Source organism: Arachis stenosperma, chromosome 4, assembly GCF_014773155.1.
Source record: "Arachis stenosperma cultivar V10309 chromosome 4, arast.V10309.gnm1.PFL2, whole genome shotgun sequence".
Lineage (NCBI taxonomy): Eukaryota > Viridiplantae > Streptophyta > Magnoliopsida > Fabales > Fabaceae > Arachis > Arachis stenosperma.
The window spans coordinates 76468831-76478448 of NC_080380.1; the positions used below are offsets into that span (position 1 = coordinate 76468831).

Here is a 9618-nt window from a genome sequence, read left to right on the forward strand (position 1 = left end):
CTGCTCATAATTCTCTGTCTGTTGCTGAGAAGATGATGGAAAAGGCTTGCTATTGCTAAGCCTGTTTCTTCCACCATTATTAAAGCCTTGTTGGGGCTTTTGTTGATCCTTCCATGAGAAATTTGGATGATTTCTCCATGAGGGATTATAGGTGTTTCCATAGGGTTCACCCATGTAATTCACCTCTGCCATTGCAAGGTTCTCAGGATCATAAGCTTCTTTTTCAGAAGATGCTTCTTTAGTACTATTGGATGCATTTTGCAATCCATTCAGACTCTGAGAAATCATGTTGACTTGCTGAGTCAACATTTTGTTCTGAGCCAATATGGCATTCAGAGCATCAATTTCAAGAACTCCCTTCCTCTGAGGCGTCTCATTACTCATAGGATTCCTCTCAGAGGTGTACATGAATCGGTTATTTGCAACCATGTCAATGAGTTCTTGAGCTTCTCCAGGCATTTTCTTTAGGTGAATGGATCCACCTGCAGAATGGTCTAGTGACATCTTGGAGAACTCAGATAGACCATCATAGAATATATCCAAAATGGTCCACTCTGAAAGCATATCAGAAGGACACTTTTTGGTCAACTGCTTGTATCTTTCCCAAGCTTCATAGAGGGATTCACCATCTTTTTTCCTGAAGGTCTGAACATCCACTCTAAGCTTGCTCAGCTTTTAAGGAGGAAAGAACTTGGCCAAGAAGGCCGTGGCCAGCTTATCCCAAGAGTCCAAGCTATCTTTAGGTTGTGAGTCCAACCATGTTCTAGCTCTGTCTCTTACAGCAAAAGGGAAAAGCATGAGCCTGTAGACTTCAGGATCTACTCTATTAGTCTTAACAGTATCATAGATCTGCAAGAACTCAGTTAAAAATTGATAGGGATCTTCTGATGGAAGTCCAAGAAACTTGCAGTTCTGTTGCATTAGAGCAACTAGTTGAGACTTTAGCTCAAAATTGTTTGCTCCAATGGCAGGGATTGAGATGCTTCTTCCATAAAAATTGGAAGTAGGTGTAGTATAATCACCAAGCATCAACCTTACATTATTGTTGTTGTCATTATTTTCGACTGCAATCTCCTCTTCTTTTTCGAAAATTTTTGTAAGATTTTCTCTGGATTGTTGTATTTTAGCCTCTCTTAGTTTCTTCTTTAGAGTCCTTTCAGGTTTAGGATCTGCTTCAACAAGAATGTTCTTGTCCTTGCTCCTGCTCATATGAAAAAGAAGGGAACAGAAAATAATAATAGGGATCCTCTTTACCATAGTAGAGAGATTCCTTTATGTGAGTAGAAGAAAATAAGAAGAAAATTTGAACACAGGTAGAGGGGAGAAGAGGGTTCGAATTTTGAGTAGAAGAAAAGTGTTGGTAGATATATAAATAAATAGAAGAAGATGAGAAAGAGAGGAGTTTTCGAAAATTAAATAAAATAAAAGAAAAATATTTTTGTTTTTATTTTAAATTAAAGTTAAAAATCGAATTTATAAAAAGAAATAAAATTAAAATTTAAAACAATTAGTTAAATAAAAAGATTTTTGAAAAAGAGGGAGGTGATTTTCGAAAATTAGAGAGAGGAAAGTAGTTAGGTGGTTTTGAAAAAGATATGAAATAGTAAAACAAACAAAAAGTCAATTAGTTAGTTGAAAAAGATTTGAAAATCAATTTTGAAAAGATAAGGAGTTAGAAAAGATTTTTGAAATTGATTTTGAAAAAAGATATGATTGAAAAGATATGATTGAGATTTGTTTTGAAAAAGATTTGAAAAGGAAATTAAAAAGATTTGATTTTTAAAATTAAAATTGATTACTTGACTAACAAGAAACTAAAAGATATGATTCTAGAATTTAAAGATTGAACCTTTCTTAACAAGAAAGTAACAAACTTCAAAATTTTAAATCAATCACATTAATTGTTAGTAAAGTTTTTGAAAATTATGAAATAAAATTACGGAAAAGATTTTGAAAATAAATTTTTAAAAAATTTTTGAAAATACAAAAGAAAAATGAAAAAGATTCGATTTTTGAAAAAGTTTTGAAAAGATAAGATTTTTAAAATTGAAATCTTGACTTGACTAACAAGAAACAACTTATTTTAAAAATTTTTGACTAAGTCAACCCAAAGATTTTGAAATTTATGAGTAAAATAAGGGAAAGATATTTTTTTATTTTTGAATTTTTAATGAGGAGAGAGAAAAACATAAATTTTGGATCAAAACCAATGATGCATGCAAGAACACTATGAATGTCAAGATGAACACCAAGAACATTATGAAGATCATAATGAACATCAAGAACTTATTTTGGAAAAATTTTCAAGAAAAGAAAAACATGCAAGACACCAAACTTAGAAATTTTTCATGTTTAGACACTATGAATTCAAAAATGCATATGAAAAATAACAAAAGACACAAAACAAGAAAATATGAAGATCAAACAAGAAGACTTACCAAGAACAACTTAAAGATCATGAAGAATGCAATGCATGAATTTTTTGAAAAAATGCATAAATTTTAAAAACATGCAATTGACACCAAACTTAAAAATTGACTCAAGACTCAAACCAGAAACACAAAAAAATTTTTTGTTTTATGATTTTATAATTTTTTTGTATTTTTTGAAAATTATTTTTGGAAAAACGAAAAAGAGAAAAAAAATTTTGAAAGATTTTTGAAAACTTTTTGAAAAGAAAATTACCTAATCTGAGCAACAAGATGAACCGTCAGTTGTCCAAACTCAAACAATCCCCGACAACGGCGCCAAAACTTGATAGGCAAAATTGTGACTCATACTTTTCACAACTCGAACAATTCCTAGCAATGGCTCCAAAAACTTGGTGCACAATACTATGGTTCACACACATTCTTCATAACTTCGCACAACTAACCAGCAAGTGCACTGGATCGTCCAAGTAATAAACCTTACGTGAGTAAGGGTCGATCCCACGGAGATTGTTGGCATGAAGCAAGCTATGGTCATCTTGTAAATCTCAGTCAGGAGGGTTCTAATGGTTATAATGGTCTTCGAATATAAAGATAAATAAAGCATAAAATAGAGATAGAGATACTTATGTAATTCATTGGTAGGAATTTCAGATAAGCGCATGAAGATACTACGTTCCTTCTAAATCTCTGCTTTCCTACTGCTTTCATCCAATCATTCTTACTCCTTTTCATGGCAAGCTGTATGTTGGGGGATCACCGTTGTCAATGGCTACCGTCCGTCCTCTCAGTGAAAATGGTCCAGGTGCGCTGTCATCGCACGGCTAATCATCTGTCGGTTCTCGATCATGTAAGAATAGGATTTACTATCCTTTTGCGTTGTCACCACGCCTTACAGTCGCGAGTTTGAAGCTCGTCACAGTCATTCAATCCCTGAATCCTACTCGGAATACCACAGACAAGGTTTAGACTTTTCGAATTCTCAAGAATGCTGCCAATGGATTCTAGCTTATACCACGAAGATTCTGATTAAGGAATCCAAGAGATATTCATTCAAGCTTATTTGCATGTAGAACGAAAGTGGTTATCAGGCACACGTTCATAAGTGAGAATGGTGATGAACGTCACATAATCATCACATTCATCAAGTTCTTGGGTGCGAATGGATATCTTAGAATAAGAATAAGCGTGAATTGAATAGAAAACAGTAGTAATTGCATTAATACTCGAGGAATAGCAGAGCTCCACAGCCTTAATCTATGGTGTGTAGAAACTCCACCGTTGAAAATACATAAGTGATGAAGGTCCAGGCATGGTCGTGAGGCCAGCCTCCAAAACGTGATCAAAGGATCAAAACGTAATCCAAAGATGAAAATATAATAGTAAAAAGTCCTACTTATACTAAACTAGTTACTAGGGTTTACAGAAATAAGTCTAAGTGCAAAAATCCACTTTCGGAGCCCACTTTGGTGTATGCTTGGGCTGAGCTTGAGCTTTACACGTGCAGAGGCTTCTCTTGGGGTTAAACGCCAAGTAGTAACGTGTTTTTGGCGTTTAACTCTGGTTTGTGACGTGTTTCTGGCATTTTACTCCAGAATGCAGCATGGAACTGGCATTGAACTCCAGTTTGCGTCATCTAAGCTCGAATAAAGTATGGACTATTATATATTTCTGGAAAGCCCTAGATGTATACTTTCCAACGCAGTTAAGAGCGCACCATTTGGAGTTCTGTAGCTCCGGAAAATCCGTTTCGAGTGCAGGGAGGTTAGAATCCAAGAGCATCTGTAGTCCTTCTTCAGCCTCCTATCAGATTTTTGCTCAGGTCCCTCAATTTCAGCAAGAAAACACCTGAAATCACAGAAAAACACATAAACTCATAGTAAAGTCCAGAAATGTAAATTTTTGTTTTCTGAATGAATGATTGAACAGTGCATATGTCTTTGGATATTGTTGTTTATGAGTGTTAAAATTGTTGGCTCTTGAAAGAATGATGAACAAAGAGAAATGTTATTGATGATCTGAAAAACATCATGAAATTGATTCTTGAAGCAAGAAAAAGCAGTGAAAAAAAAAAGGGATCTAAAAAGAGTATATAGAAAAAGAAGGAGCAGTAGAAAAAGCCAATAGCCCTTAAAACCAAAAGGCAAGGGTAAAAAGGATCCAAGGCTTTGAGCATCAATGGATAGGAGGGCCCAAGGAAATTAAATCCAGGCCTAAGCGGCTAAATCAAGCTGTCCCTAACCATGTGCTTGTGTCATGAAGGCCCAAGTAAAGAACTTGAGACTGAATGGTTAAAGTCGTGATCTAAGGCAAAAGAGTGTGCTTAAGAGCTCTGGACACCACTAACTGGGGACTCTAGCAAAGCTAAGTCACAATCTGAAAAGGTTCACCCAGTTATGTGTCTGTGGCATTTATGTATCCGGTGGTAATACTGGAAAACAAAGTGCTTAGGGCCACGGCCAAGACTCATAAGTAGCTGTGTTCAAGAATCAACATGCTTAACTAGGAAAGTCAATAACACTATCCGAAATTCTAAGTTCCTAGAGAAGCCAATCATTCATAAACTTCAAAGGAAAAAGTGAGATGCCAAAACTGTTCAGAAGCAAAAAGCTACAAGTCCCGCTCATGTAATTAAATTAATATTCAGTGATATTTGGACTTTATAGTATATTCTCTTCTTTTTATCCTGTTTGATTTTCAGTTGCTTGGGGACAAGCAACAATTTAAGTTTGGTGTTGTGATGAGCGGATAATTTGTACGCTTTTTGGCATTGTTTTTACATAGTTTTTAGTAAGATTGAGCTACTTTTAGGGATGTTTTCCTTAGTTTTTATGTTAAATTCACATTTCTGGACTTTACTATGAGTTTGTGTGTTTTTCTGTGATTTCAGGTAAATTCTGACTGAAATTGAAGGATTTGAGCAAAACTCTGAAAAAGGCTGACAAAAGGACTGCTGATGCTGTTGGATTCTGACCTCCCTGCACTCGAAATGGATTTTCTGGAGCTACAGAACTCCAATTGGCGCGCTCTCAACGGCGTTGGAAAGTAGACATCCAGGGCTTTCCAGCAATATATAATAGTCCATACTTTATTCGAAGAATGACGACGCAAATTGGCGTTGAACGCCAAGTACACGCTCCTTTCTGAAGTTAAACGCCAGAAAAACGTCATGATCCGGAGTTGAACGCCCAAAACACATCATAACTCGAAATTCAACTCCAAGAGAAGCCTCAGCTCGTGGATTGATCAAGCTCAGCCCAAGCACACACCAAGTGGGCCCCGGAAGTGGATTTATGCATCAATTACTACTCATGTAAACCCTAGTAGCTAGTCTAGTATATAGGACATCTATCTATTGTATTAGACATCCTGGATTGTATTTTGAATCCTGTGATCACGTTTTAGGGGGCTGGCCATTCGGCCATGCCTGGACCTCTTTCACTTATGTATTTTCAACGGTGGAGTTTCTGCACACCATAGATTAAGGGTGTGGAGCTCTGCTGTACCTCAAAGATTAATGAAGTTCTATTTTCTTTTATTCAAATCTCTATCTTATTCTTATTCCAAGATATTCATTCGCACCCAAGAACATGATGAATGTGATGAGTTAATAACCCTCATCATCATTCTCACTTATGAACGCGCGTGATTGACAACCACTTCCGTTCTACATGCAACCAAGGCTTGAATGTGTATCTCTTAGATTCCCCAACAGAATCTTCGTGGTATAAGCTAGATAGATGGCGGCATTTATGAGGATCCGGAAAGTCCAACCTTGTCTGTGGTGTTCCGAGTAGGATCCTGGGAATCCGGAAAGTCTACCTTGTCTGTGGTGTCCGAGTAGGATTCCGGTAATGAATGACTGTGACGTGCTTCAAACCTGTAACCTGCTGGGCGTAGTGACAACGCAAAAGAATCAATGGATTCTATTCCAGTAGGGGAGGGAACCAACCGGTGATTGGCCGTACTGTGACAGAGTGCGTGAGCATTAGCTTTCACTGCGAGGATGGGACGTAGCTATCAACCATGGGTGATGCCTCCAGACTGGTTAGCTGTGCGAGTGACAGCCGCATAGGATATTTCCCCGAGAGGATGAAAGTAGCCACAGTTGATGGTGAACCCCTATACAAAGCTTGCCATGGAAAGGAGTAAGAAGGATTGAGTAGAAGCAGTAGGAGAGCAGGCGTCCTTGAGTCATACAGCATCTTCATATACTTAACTGATACCTCTACTAATGAATCTACATAAGTATTCTATCCTTTTTATTTTACCTATTTTATTATTAATTTTCGAAAACCATAAACTATTTTAATCTGCCTAACTGAGATTTACAAGGTGACCATAGCTTGCTTCATACCAACAATCTCTGTGGATTCGACCCTTACTCACGTAAGGTTATTACTTGGACGACCCAGTACACTTGCTGGTTAGTTGAACGGAGTTGTGTCCTCACACAGGTGCTGCCCCTTAGAAGCCTTTATCTCAAAATAATTAAGAACATGGATCACAATTTCGTCCACCAAGTTTTTGGCGCCGTTGCCGGGGATTGTTCGAGTATGGACAACTGACGGTTCATCTTGTTGCTCAGATTAGGTAATTTTCTTTTCAAAAATCTTTTTCAAAATTTTTCTTTTAAATTTTCGTTTTTCTTCACATTATTTTCGAAAATAATTAATAAAAATCCAAAAAAATTAGAAAATCATAAAATCCAAAAATATTTTGTGTTTCTTGTTTGAGTCTTGTGTTAATTTTTAAGTTTGGTGTCAATTGCATGCTTTTAAAATTTTTTCTTGCATATTTTTCGAAAATTCATGCATTCATAGTGTTCTTCATGATCTTCAAGTTGTTCTTGATAAGTCCTCTTGTTTGATCTTGATGTTTTCTTGTTTTGTATTGTTTATTGTTTTTCATGTGCATTTTTGCATTCATATTTTCCATGCATTAAAGATTTCTAAGTTTGGTGTCTTGCATGTTTTCTTTGCATCAAAAATTTTTCAAAAATATGTTCTTGATGTTCATCATGATCTTCAAAGTGTTCTTGGTGTTCATCTTGACATTCATAGCATTCTTGCATGCATTAAAGTGTTTGATCCAAAATTCTCATGTTTTGGGTCATGTTTGTGTTTTTCTCTCTCATAATTAAAAATTCAAAAATCAAAAAAATATCTTTTCCTTATTTCCCTCCAAATTTTCGAAATTTTGGGTTGACTTGGTCAAAAAAAAAAAAAAATTTCAAAATTAGTTGTTTCTTACAAGTCAAGTCAAAATTTCAATTTTAAAAATCTTATCTTTTCAAAATCTTTTTCAAAAATCATATCTTTTTCATTTTTTTTTCAATTTCGAAATTTCAAAAATCTTTTTCAAAATATTTTCAAAATCTTTTTCTATCTTTTATATGTAATTTTCGAAAATTCACTAATAATTAATGTGATTGGTTCAAAAATTTGAAGTTTGTTACTTTCTTGTTAAAAAAGGTTCAATCTTTAAGTTCTAGAATCTTATCTTGTAGTTTCTTGTTAGTGAAGTAAATAATTTCAAAATTTTTGAGTTAAATCTTTTTATCTTTTATTTGATCTTTTTCAAAAATTTTATCTTTTTCAAAATTTGATTTCAAAAATATCTTATCTAACTTACTATCTTCTTATCTTTTTCAATTTTGATTTCAAATCTTTTTCAATCAACTAACTAACTTTTTGTTTGTTTCTTATTTTTTTCAAAACCACTTAACTACTTTTCCCTCTTCTATTTTCGAAAATATCTCTCTTTTTTTCAAAAATTATTTTTAATTAATTAATTGTTTCATGTTTTAATTTTAATTACAATTTATCTCAAATTTTCGAAAATCACTAACTCCTTTTCAAAATTATTTTCGAATTTTCTCTTCTCTTTTCTTCTTCTATTTAATTATTTAATTACTAACACTTCTCTTCACCTCTCTTCATCCATAAATCCGAATCCATTCTTCATTCTTCTACCCCCTTTCTTTTTCTACTAACACAAAGGAATCTCTATACTGTGACATAGAGGATTCCTCTTTCTTTTCTTGTTTTCTTCTCTTTCATATGAGCAGGAACAGGGATAAAGGCACTCTTGTTGAAATAGATCCAGAACCTGAAAGGACTCTGAAGAGAAAATTAAAAGAAGCTAAATTACAACAATCCAGAAGAAACCTTCTTGAAATTTTCGAACAAGAGAAAGAAATGGCAGAGGAAAATAATAATAATAATGCAAGGAGAATGCTTGGTGACTTCACAAAGCCAACGTCCAAGTTTGATGGAAGAAGCATCTCCATTCCTGCCATTGGAGCCAATAACTTTGAGCTTAAGCCTCAACTAGTTGCTTTAATGCAACAAAACTGCAAGTTTTATGGACTTCCATCTGAAGATCCTTATCAGTTTTTAACTGAGTTCTTGCAGATCTGTGAGACTGTAAAGACTAATGGAATTGATCCTGAAGTCTACAGACTCATGCTTTTCCCTTTTGCTGTAAGAGACAGAGCTAGAGTATGGTTGGATTCACAACCTAAGGATAGCCTGGACTCATGGGATAAGCTTTTCACTGCCTTCTTGGATAAATTCTTTCCTCCTCAAAAGCTGAGCAAGCTGAGAGTGGATATTCAAACCTTCAAACAAAAAGATGGTGAATCCCTCTATGAAGCTTGGGAAAGATACAAGCAGCTGACCAAAAGATGTCCATCTGACATGTTTTCAGAATGGACCATATTAGATATATTCTATTATGGTCTCTCTGAATTTTCGAAAATGTCATTGGACCATTCTGCAGGTGGATCTATTCACCTGAAGAAAACGCCTGGAGAGGCTCAAGAACTCATTGACATGGTTGCAAACAACCAGTTCATGTATACTTCTGAGAGGAATTCCGTGAACAATGGGGTACCTCAGAAGAAAGGAGTTCTTGAAATTGATGCTCTGAATGCCATATTGGCTCAGAACAAGATGTTGACTCAACAGGTCAACATAATCTCTCAAAATCTGAATGGGTTGCAACATGCATCCAACAGTACTAGAGAGGCAGCTTCTGAAGAAGCTTATGATCCTGAGAACCCTGCCATGGCAGAGGTTAATTACGTAGGTGAACCTTATGGAAACACCTATAACTCATCATGGAGAAATCATCCAAATTTCTGATGGAAGGATCAACAAAAACCTCAACAAGGTTTTAACAATGG

The 9618-nt window shown here is 35.3% G+C and overlaps 2 non-coding genes across 2 annotated transcripts; one reads left to right on the top strand and one right to left on the bottom strand.

The window, feature by feature from the left end:
* The first annotated feature begins 558 nt into the window (after positions 1 to 558).
* On the top strand, positions 559 to 666 carry LOC130977865 (small nucleolar RNA R71). The gene has a single exon (XR_009085538.1). It is a non-coding gene; the product is annotated as a small nucleolar RNA R71 (small nucleolar RNA).
* An 8362-nt stretch (positions 667 to 9028) lies between these two features.
* On the bottom strand, positions 9029 to 9132 carry LOC130977506 (small nucleolar RNA R71). The gene has a single exon (XR_009085195.1). It is a non-coding gene; the product is annotated as a small nucleolar RNA R71 (small nucleolar RNA).
* Between the last annotated feature and the right edge of the window lie 486 nt (positions 9133 to 9618).